Source organism: Cryptomeria japonica, chromosome 11, assembly GCF_030272615.1.
Source record: "Cryptomeria japonica chromosome 11, Sugi_1.0, whole genome shotgun sequence".
Classification (NCBI taxonomy): Eukaryota; Viridiplantae; Streptophyta; class Pinopsida; order Cupressales; family Cupressaceae; genus Cryptomeria; species Cryptomeria japonica.
Genome location: NC_081415.1, coordinates 608,528,546 through 608,540,411, shown reverse-complemented (window position 1 = coordinate 608,540,411; position 11,866 = coordinate 608,528,546).

Genomic DNA, 11,866 nt, shown 5'->3' with positions numbered 1-11,866 from the left:
GAGACTTTTAGCAAAGGCAATGTGGCATGGTTGTTTGGCCATTGAAAAAAGAACCAAATGCATTGGCAGGCATAATGCCTAGCCAGGTCCTCCCTCTCTATTGTAGCATGGTGAGTAGACTGCAAAGACTTTCAACAAAAGGCTATGTGGGGGTTTTCAGACTCTATCACATGAAAATACTAGCAGCTCATGCCTCCTCCCTTGTCCAACATGGGGGTTTTCAAACTTCAGAATCTACAAAAACATTTCAAACAAAATACAATCAACAGGAGTAATTTCCCTTCTCACTTGGTAGACTAAGGCAAATATGATGTTTTTAAGCAAATGCAATGGAAAGCCATTAAAAGTCTCAGAAAACTCTTCAAAATGCACAGTGCTAGGTAAAGCCATTATCCCACATTGGCTATGGAGGGGTAAATTTTAATGTTTAAAACCAACACTCCACTCATCTATAATGTCAAAGCCTTAAGGTCTTTTGACACAAGGTGCTGGCTGGGCAACCAGGCAGACCCCACGTGCATGGGATGCTTCTTGAGGTGACTAAAGAGGTTGAGTGTCAACCAGGTGGACCCCACATAGGCATAGATCCCAAGGCAGATGATTTTTGCAGAGAAAGGGCTACTTAACCAGCGAGCAAGTTGCGAGAGATCTATGGTGGACGTTGATTCGCGAAGGGAAGATGCTCGAAGAATACCCTTCGCGAAATGGTGAAAAGCTTAGGTGAAATGCCGAAGTGTTAAAGACCTTGCAAGTTTAGGAGATCCAATGGCCAACGTGATTTCGTGAAAGGGAGATGCTCACCAGTTAAGCTTCGCGAAATGGTGAAGGGTTAAAGAGCATGTAGATTTAAGATGATCCGACGATGCACGTGATTTCAGAGCCCAAATGTGCACATTCGTTAGCCATTGTGAAATGGAAAAAGACAGGTGGTAGGTCCAGGTGGAGGTCCAGCTCGTAGGTCCCACTGAGGTGTCGCTGAGGTGGCGATGAGGTGGCTGACAAGCAAGCAGACAGGTGGTGTACATGTGGCAGTGACAAGGCAGTGAGGTGGCAAATTGATGAGGTGTCATCCACAATGGCACCCAGTGGACCCTATCGACGAATCAAAAACTACCACATGGCAAGGTGTCAAGCCAAAATTAGGGAAAAATCAAAGTTAAAATCAAATTAAATATATAGTTGAAACTATATAAGAAATTGAAAAATTTAAATGATGTGCACATATGAAGGATTTAATTCACCCAGAGGTCCATTTTTGCCCAAAATACCAAGTATCATATATCACCGAAAAGCTCTCGAAATGAGGAATGGATTTATGAAGTTAGTTTCAATAAATGTGGGATATTTCGAGAGCAGTTACCATGGGAAGGAGGAAGGAAATGAAATTTAGTTAGAAAAAGATACACTTGGCAATTTCGGTTGCAAACCTAATTTTTTTCCCTCCTCTTCTTATTGCCATTTTCTTCTCATTGTAAGGGTTCCATAATTCTATGAGAGTGGCTCCAGTTTTTATGGCTTCTAGTTCTGAACTTCTTGACCCAAATTTGTAAAATTCTTTGGTTTGTTTCAGGGTACAGAGATTACATTGCAGGATGACAAATTGTTTTTCTAGTTACAGATCTTACTTGTGTTAGGCATGAGTAAATTTCCCACATTATTGTCTTTGTGTATGTATTTCATTATTATGAATTGAATTCTTAAGGGGGATGAAATTTGTCAATTTCAAGGAGATTGTGTGATTGTTCATAGCTATCCTTCAATGAAGGTTTTAAACTCTGTAATCAGTCATGAATAATGGAATGTGTCCCAGATCTGATAACTTTGTGATTGGAATTGAGTAATGCATTAGTATAAGGTGTTAATGTAGGAATATTGTGTAAGGAAAACCAATTTGTAACTAGGATACATATTTTCAATTCTTTGTGTGACTTTGTTGTCCAATGAAGAAGGCACTGGTCTTGCAGATTTGGGGATAGTTTCAGATTCAATTTTAAAGAAAAATCTTTTTCCCTTTATGTTTAGGGTTGCATTCTTTCATTCCAAGCTCTTTTTCATCTATGGTTTATATAGATTTAGCCAATCTGTAGTGTGTTCCTAAATTTGGTGAGTTTGTGGAATGATCTATCTGCTTATTGTTGATGCAGTCGTATGTCTGTAATTGTTGTATTTAATGCATCAAAAGGGTGTCCCCGCCTAGGTCTAGCAGAACCTGAAGTGCAGGATGATCAATTAGGGTCCTATGTTATGTTTTCTAAGCCCTAAGGTTCTTCATAGATTGAATTGGCTACTTCATAGATCAATTACAGGTGTACTTGGGTTAATCAGTTTTGATGAACAACAAAAATGGCGACTCTGCTGGGGAAGCTGAATAGAAATTGCCTAATTTCATCCAATTAGTCAGTCCATTGTATATGCACAGAATTGAAAGTGATTTTATGGTGAAGAGAGTGTTCATTGTTCTGGATCTGTGGAATGATGTGTTATTTCATGTCATATATTATGAAGGAGTAACAGTAAATTCATGTTGCTGAGTTGTGAGCAAGTCCTTGCAGTAGTATGCAAAATTTTCCCCAATTCCTTATTTGGGTGGCGACTCAGTGGTTCATACTAGTGTTGAATGTCCTTGCAATTAGTATTGCATAAGGTTTTTATGGTTAGATGTATAGTGCAGAGATATGGGTTATCACTGCTAATGTAGATTTACAAATAAATTCTTCATCATAAGAGTTTTATAAAAGGTGCAATAGAAAGATACACATAGATTTGGTGTTGGTTTCCCAAATCCATATGTGTTAAATAGCCTGGAAGAGTGTTTGTTGCAGTGAGATTGAAGAAGACAATAAAGAATTTGAATGTGTTGAATGGCATTCTGCTATTCAAAATGTCCTCTATGCAAGAGGTGGCGACTCTGAGGTAAAAGATAGTGCTGAAAGTGGAAGTTAATCTTCAGATCTATAAGTCCCACAGTTGCAAACACCCAGGTATTTTTAGAAGTTTCAATGCAAGACATTTGTTCTAAAAATTTTAATGAGTAATGTATTTTTCCCATTAAGTGAACAACACTAGTAAAGAGGGAAAAGAGTAATTACAAGTCCACTTGCATATCTATTTTATTGAATATCTATCTTATATGTTTTCCTGTGATATGCAAGTATCCATGAGTTTTATATCAAAAAAGTGAAAAAGACAAATCTGCAGCTTGACATATTTAGAAGTTTTTGAATTTTTGGTGGGGTTGTGTATGAAGTTTGAGAAGTCACAATGTACAGTCAATTAGCTCAGCCCCAATCTTATTCACATATGACCATGCCTAGTGAAGTAGAACAACCATATAATAGGAGAAGTTTCATCATGAACCATTATGTTGCTTTGAGCTTTGAAGGTATTCTGGGTTACCCAGATCCCATACCCACGGAAATTAGAAAGTATTTGTTAATATTCAGTGAGAAGAAACCAAAATTAGCATGTCAACATTTGAACAGATTTTCAGATTTGATGGGAGAGTTTGAAGTTTGTCAAGATGATGTGTGCATGAATTTATTTGTTCAATCACTGAAAGAGGATGCAAGGGATTGGTTTTCCTTTTTGCCGGCAGAATGTATTTCCTCACGGGAAGAATTAATTTCAGATTTCATAGACCAATTTGCTGAAAAGGTGAGTGATTATGATTTGCTGAAAGAATTTACTTACATACAAATCAGGGAAGATGAATTGGTATCAACATTTAATATCAGGTTTTCACAAACATTGTCTAAAATTTCCAGAAAGTATAAGTTTGATGATAAAGTATGTCTGGATATTTATATGAGTTCTTTTGACAAGAAGATAGGTTTCTTATTGAGAAACAAAGAACCCAAAACTTTGTATGAAGCTTTCAACACAGCTAGGGACATTGAAAATAATTTGAAATTTGAGATAGCCAAGAGATTTGTGTTTGCTGTGGTTTCTTGTCAAAGTACCTTCAATGGTGAAATACCATGTGAAGCTGAACAAATCATTCCTTGTCAAGGTGCATCTAGCTCTGCTATTCCAAATGGTTTTGCTGATGCATGTAATTCAAATTTAAATGAGAGTCAAGAATCTCTGCTATTAATGTTGGTTGTCTCTCACTATAATGATGGAATGATCACTGGGAAATATTGTGATAATCCTGATACAGAGGTAGATTTGTATAAAGGATATGTACCATTTGATTTGTATGCTAGTTATGCTGATTATGTGACTGCAAATTATCAAGTAAATCATGCATCTCTCAAGGTTAATAATAATGAAATTAATGAGGATGATAACCATCGATCTTTACATGTCGCTGATGTACTTGATGTTCAAATACCAAATACTGAGGGATCACTAAATGTTGTTGATTATGCAAGTGAAAATGTGCAATATGATGTAAATCAAATTTTGATTAAGTCCGTGGAAGATGCTGGTAGTGTTTTCAGTGCAAGTATACCCAGTGATGAATGTGTTTGAGAATGGAGTGGTGTTGCTGATTATGAGGATACTGAGTTCTATTTTCAGCACCTTGAAGGTATACAAATGAACAATGAATATCAATTTCAAAATGAGAGGGATCTTGGCACAAGATATTCATTTTCTTATGATCAGCAAATGAATGTCAGTCATGCAGCTGATGATGGTTATGAGAATTCCTATTTTTCATCTTGTGAAGATGATATAAGAGGAGACCAAGTTGTATACTTCACTCATGAATCTGAAAAATGAAAGTATTTTTGAAGATAAAAATATATGTGACAGTGCAGATAATGTTTTATTTTCAGATTTAAGTGAACCTATATTTGAATGTTTTCAAAATTTGAAGTATCATGAAGAGAATTTGAATGTTGATGGTATGCTTGAACCAAATATGGAGTTTGTTTCCTTTGATATTAATGTTCATGGTGTTGATTTCATTATGGAAAATGCTGAAGTTTCCCCTTGTGTTGAACAAGTTTGTAATGTTGATGTAATTCCAAACAACGGTAGCATGGGTTGTAAAATTTTACTTCATAATGAAGATAAGAGGCATGGGTTGTGTGATGACTACTTCAAACCACAGATGGAAGTTTTTCAAATGGATGTAAGTCTGAATGAGAAAGACTTAGCTGAGGATTTGCTTCAGCCAGAGGTATGCATTGTTTTCCATGAATGGGATATTAATGATGCAAATGTATTGAGTTGGATGAACAAGGATAGTATAGAATGTGATCAGCATGGGGAAGTATCACATCTAGATAAAAATGTTTATGTTCCTTGTTTGCATCAATTGGTTAGTAATGTTCCTCATTCTATGAATGTAAATGATAACAAGGCATGTGGTGATGAAAATTACAATGTTGAAAATGAATGTTTTATTTTTGAGATTCAGCATGATGATGCCCTTGCAAAGGATATAATTGATTGGGATAGTGAAGTGTATTGCACCTTGTGGGAAGGCCTCTATAGTGAGTTGCCTCATGGTTTTACTTTTGTTGAAGTAGTGTGTGATTACAAAGTTCAAAATTAGGCCAAAGGTATGCACACCAGCTATTATAGTAATGAGATGAAAGAGGTTGATTATAAGGATTATGCTCAGTTGTTGTTGAAAGGTTCCTTTGTTTGGATCATGATATCGGGTGATGAGAATCATATTTTTTATAGAGGTAAATGCTGAGAATGTTTGGAGCAGTTTGTATTCAGTTGTCAGTATGTTTGTATTTCTTGCATAGTTGCTTTGCTTCAGTTGTGTGGTTTTCAATAAAGTGCCCTACTGTATGGGTTGAATAAAGATGCCCTGTTTTTTAGAAGAGAAGAGATGTATTCCATTTGGGTGATCTGCTTAACCATAGATTCTAGATTCTTGTGTTGACCTTGCAATCAACCATCCCCAGTTAGAGCCACTGTTGGGATTCTTTAAATTTGAGTCAAGTTTAGAGGCCCATTTCAAAATTTTGCTCTCCATTTCGAATGGAGCCAGTTGATTTTCAAAGGGTAAGGCTTTGGAAACTTGCTGTACACCTTTCTTTTGACCTATGCAGTGATGTTAAACTTTCAAATTTCAGTTTGGATCAATTTATCAGATACCCATTTCAAGGGGTGAGCTGAAAGTGCATTTTAGGTGCAAATGTAGATTTTACCAAGTAGCCTACTTTGAGTGTTTATATGTTTTTCCCCATTGATCATCATGGTAAAATTAAAAATGGATTCAATTCTATGCATAAATATGAGTCAACAAGCAAATTTTCAAGTCTTTATGAATCCATTTGTTTAGCTTTCAAAGCTCGATCTGGTTGCAGTTTGTATGGTTTGACAAGTCCCAGTTTCAGCTGCTAGTCGGAGCCCTATTTTGCATAAGTGTAAAAGTTGCCTCGGTGAATGTCATGTCAGAATGTTTGTTTTGGACTATTTCTGGTATAAATGACAAGCTATGTTTCCAGTTTCAAGCTCCTGCCAATCCGTTTGGTCAGTTTTCAAAAGGGTTTCTTAGGCCATCTTTTTCAGTGATCTGTACTTTCATTGTCACATCAATTAAAGTAGCCATTTTCATGAGCACACCGTTTGCACCTAGTCAGACTTCTAGTCAAAATTAGTATTCTAAGTTTTGATATGTACTTCAAGGTACCTATGCCTCAGATTTGAGGGTCCATGGAGATTGTTTGATATTTTTAAGAAAGGCATCATGAGTTGCCTGAGCATTGACTTCATCAGGTCCGTAGTGTCGACAAAGCCAATTGGTCATCTTTGACCATTAATATTTCTTCACTCGGGATTCGTTTTGAGAAACCATTAGGTAGAGTTCATTCTTGTATATCAAAGTACACGCCTGTCAGATGGCAAGGTACATAAAGGTGTTTTGACTGGTTTGAAAATTAGGTCTTCACGATTAAATGCGAAAATGTGGCGCAAGCGCCTGAAAGTTGCAAAACTCAGTTTAATGATCAAAAATGGTGCTGATCGATTCTAGAGGTATGTTTAAGGTTCATGAGGCATTTCTAAGGTCATTTGCATGGAAACAAATTTTTTTTTAGTCGGACTCACTTTGGGGCCCGACCTAGCTCATGCCCTCTCATTAATTTTGTGGTGGAATGTTCTAATTTCATGACATTTTAACCCCTATAGATAATCAAGAAAAGTAATTGATGCTATGGCTTACTCAAAGTTGAATACGCCACATTGGCATATTAGAGATTCCAATCTTTTCCAAACTTATGGAATGGTGCTTGTAGCCTTTTAGAGTGGTACATAATGAAGGATGCGAGGGAACATTTGGATATGCTTAGATGAGAGGGAGGTCTTAAAAGGTTTTAAAAACCTTCAACAAATGAAATCCAAGCAAATGTAATTCAGCTGGTGGAGGATAATTAAAATAACATTTTAAGCAATTGCAATTTGGTAGATGTAAATTGCCATTCCTTTCCCCTATGCGTTTCAGAATGGAGTGGTAGTGTAGATGACAAAGGAGAGGTTTTCAATCTTTCAGGCAATTACAATGAGTAGTATAAGTTTGATGTCTTCCTTGGTGCAGGGTGTGGCATGAAGACTGAAGTCTCTCCAGGCAAACTAAAACTGGCAACCATAGCAAATTTCCCCTTAGCCATGGAGTTTGGAGGCAACATTGGAGACTTTTAGTAAAGGCAATGTGGCATGGTGGTTTGGCCATTGAAAAAATAACCAAATGCATTAGCAGGCATAATGCCTAGCCAGGTCCTCCCTCTCTGTTGTGGCATGGTGAGTAGACTGCAGAGACTTTTAGCAAATGCTATGTGAGGGTTTTCAAACTCTATCACATGAAAATACCAGCAGCTCTTGCCTCCTCCCTTGTCCAACATGCGGGTTTTCAAACTTCAGAATATACAGAAAACATTTCAAACAAAATGCAGTCAGCAGGAGTAATTCCCCCTCTCAGGTGGTAGACTAAGGCAAATATGATGTTTTTAAACAAATGCAATGGAAAGCCATTAAAAGTCTCAGAAAACTCCTCAAAATGCACAGTGCCAGGTAAAGCCTTTATCCCACATTGGCTATAGAGGGGTAAATTTTATTGTTTAAAACCAACACTCCACTCATCTATAATGTCAAAGCCTTAAGGGCTTATGACACAAGGTGCTGGCTGGGCGAACAAGCGGACCCCACGTGCATGGGCACGCTTCCCAAGGGGACTAAGGAGGCTGAGTGGCCACCAGGTGGACCCCACACAGGCATGGATCTAGAGGTAGATGAGTTTTGCTGAGAAAGGGCTACTTAACCATCGAGCAAATTGTAGGAGATCTACGATGCGCATTGATTCGTGAAGGGAAGATGCTTGAAGAATACCCTTGATGAAATGGCAAAACACTCAAGTGAAATGGCAAAGTGTTAAAGACCCTGCAAGTTCAGGAGATCTAACTGCCGACACAATTTTGCGAAAGGGAGATGCTCGTCGGTTAAGATTCACGAAATGGCGAAGGGTTAAAGAGCATGGAGATTCAAGATGATCCGACAACGTGCGTGATTTCAGAGCCTGTAGGTGCACATTCGTTAGCCATTGTGAAATGGTGAAAGACAGGTGGTAGGTCTAGGTGGAGGTCCAGCTTGTGGGTCTTGCTGAGGTGTTGTTGTGGTGGCGATGAGGTGGCTGACAAGCAAGCATACGGGTGGCGTACATGTGGTAGTGATGAGGCAGTGAGGTGGCAGATTGATGAGGTGTCATCCGAGGTGGCACCCAGTGGACCCTATCGGTGAATCAGAGACGTGGTAGGGCGTCAGGCCAAAATCAGGGAAAAATCCAAGTTAAAATTAAATTAAATATATAGTTGAAACTATATAAGAAATTGAAAAATGATGTGTACATATGAAGGATTTAATTCGCCCAGAGGTCCATTTTTGCCCAAAATACCAAGTATCATATATCACTGGAAAGCTCTCAGAATGAGGAATGGAGATATGAATTTAGTTTCAACAAATGGATATTTCAAGAGTAGTTTCCATGGGAAGGAGGAAGCAAATGAAATTTAGTTGGAAAAAGAGACACTTGGCAATTTCGGTTGCAGACCTAATCTTTTTCCCTCCTCTTCTTATTCCCATTTTCTTCTCATTGTAAGTGTTCCAAAATTCTGTGAGAGTGGCTCTAGTTTTCATGGCTTCCAATTCTAAAGTTCTTAACCCAAATTTGTAAAATTCTTTGGTTTGTTTCAGGGTACAGAGATTACATTGTAGGATGATAGATTGTTTTTCTAGTTACAAATCTTACTTGTGTCAAGCATGAGTAAATTTCCCACATTATTGTCTCTATGTATGTATTTCATTAGTATGAATTGAATCCTTAAGGAGGATGAAATTTGTCAATTTCAAGGAGATTGTGTGATTGTTCATAGGTATCCTTAAATGAAGGTTTTAAACTCTATAATCAATCATGAATAATGGAATGTGTCCTAGATCTGATAATTCTGTGAATGGAATTAAGTAATGCATTAGTATAACGTGTTAATGCAGGAATATTGTTTGAGGAAAACCAATTTGTAACTAGGATACACATTTGCAATTCTTTATGTGACTCTGTTGCCCAATGAACAAGGCACTGGTCTTGCAGATTTGGGGATAGTTTCAGATTCAATTTTAAAGAAAAATATTTTTCCCTTTGTGTTTAGGGGTTGTGTTCTTTCATTCCAAGCTCTTTTTCATCTATGGTTTATACAGATTTATCCAATCTATAGTGTGTTCCTAAATTTGGTGAGTTTGTGGAATGATCTATCTACTTATTGTTGATGCATTCATATGTCTGTAATTGTTGTATTTAATGCATCAAAAGGGTGTCCCCCCTAGGTCTAGCATAAACTAATGTGCACGAGGATCAATTAGGGTCCTATGTTATGTTGTCCAAGCCCTGAGGTTCTTCATAGATTGAATTGGCTACTTCATAGATCAATTGCAGGTATACTTGTGTTAATCAGTTTTGATGAACAACAAATAGAGCAAAGATGATCTGGTGAAGAGACACTTGTGAGAGTTACAAAGAACATTTGTAACATGGTTATAACTATTGTTTAGAATTGATCAAATTCATTGAAATCACTGATTTGGTGCTCGGTGTAGGGGTTGATGCTCCTTTGGGTTGGTGCTCCTTGGGTTGGTGCCCTAAACTTTGTATTCAATATTTATTGTGAGGCTAGATTCAAGTAGTAGACTCCAGCAACATTTCTCACCAAGGTTTTTCCCATATTAGGTTTTCCTCGTATATCTAATGTTATGTGATGTGTCATTGTGTATGTCTGCATATTGATCTCTTCCTTTATCTCATCGGCAAGTTGACTTGGTCTTTTTAATGTTAACTGATATTTACACTTAGGATTAAAAGGTTTAAAATATTGGAAACCACTAATTCACTTCCTTCTCAGTGGCATCTCGTGTTCTGCATTGCATAGACCTTGAGTTACCCAAGCATTATTGTGACCCAGCTAACAGGACCTTGGGGAGCACAAACTTTTTAATCCTTTCTCTTTTTAAGAGAGCTTTCGCATCTGCAAAACCTACATGTAGCTGAGTATAAAAGGCCCATCAACACAATTCACTATCTCCATGTGAATGTAAGGATTTCATCCCTCTTCTTTCTGTGGTTTGGAGACCTAAGATCAATGCTTCATACTCAACCACAATATTAGTGCACCTAAACTAAAGCTTGAATGAAAAATAGTATTTCTCCCTATTAGGAGAGATGACTAACACACTGGCCCCTAAACCATTTTTGTTTCTTGAGCCATAAAAAAACATGTCACATAATCCCTTGAAGTCACTGTACCCTTTGGTGAGATTGGAAATAAAGGTGCATTCCTCATGGATGCATCAAGTACCTAGACCTTGTTGGATATTGCTGCTGCTAGGATATGTTATTATCATTGAGGTCAACATATTCCTATATTTTTGGTGTTGTAGAGAAATGTTTTGGTGATCTGGTGGTTGCAGTGGGTTGATCTGGTTGGTTTATCTATTTAGGATGTTGAATCAACTAGAGATACTTCATTCTTTATTCATGCCATGATGCTATGTGATTACTTGATTGAGTTGTGGACTCTAGCATGAGGACTGTTCTTCTGTGTTCAGTGTTGTAGTGTTTTGGTGTTTGATTTGTTGTGCTCCAGTATGATCATATCTTTTGTTGCATATTTGGGAGAGTGTTTGGGATGTCTGTGTGTATATTCATTTCAAATAGTTCATGATTTCATGTTCCATAATATATCTTTATTATCCAAGTTGTTTTTGATTAAGGAAAATTAGGTTTTAATGGACCCAAAACCCGCTTACATTGCAAAAATATAAGCATGAAAGAAGCAAGAGAAAACACAACAAAGATAGAAAAGTTGCAAAAGACTAGCATAAAACACACCAGCTAGGAAAAAAGACAGCACGGAGCCAGCGAGAGACTGGCAAACAAAGACCAGAATTACATTTCAAATAAAAACTTTTATGGACTCTTCAATGTCCTTGACCAACATCATCATAGCCTTAGCAGCTTCTCTCAGGTCTTTGTTCTCCTACTTCAAATGAATGTCTTTAGTCTTTATCTGCAAATCACAAGTCATCTACCTAGTTCTACACTTGGAAGTTTGGGGAGCTGAGCTGGAGGTCAGTATATCATCAATGATCACCATATCTTTGTTTTGTTGGTTCCTCTCCAAACAATCCACCAGGGCGTTCATATTTTGAGATGAAATCCTCAAGACCTCAAGAGTGTGATTCATGAAATTCTTCAAAACCTTCTCATTTTTAGCAACTCGATTGATGATGGTTGCATTTTCAACCTCGGCCTTATCTTTGACAATTCTGATCACATCTTCCAAATGCTTCAAGTCTCCCTTTATCAAATCTTTTTCCGACCAATCCTGCATTTCAATTTCATCCTTTGCCTCACTGG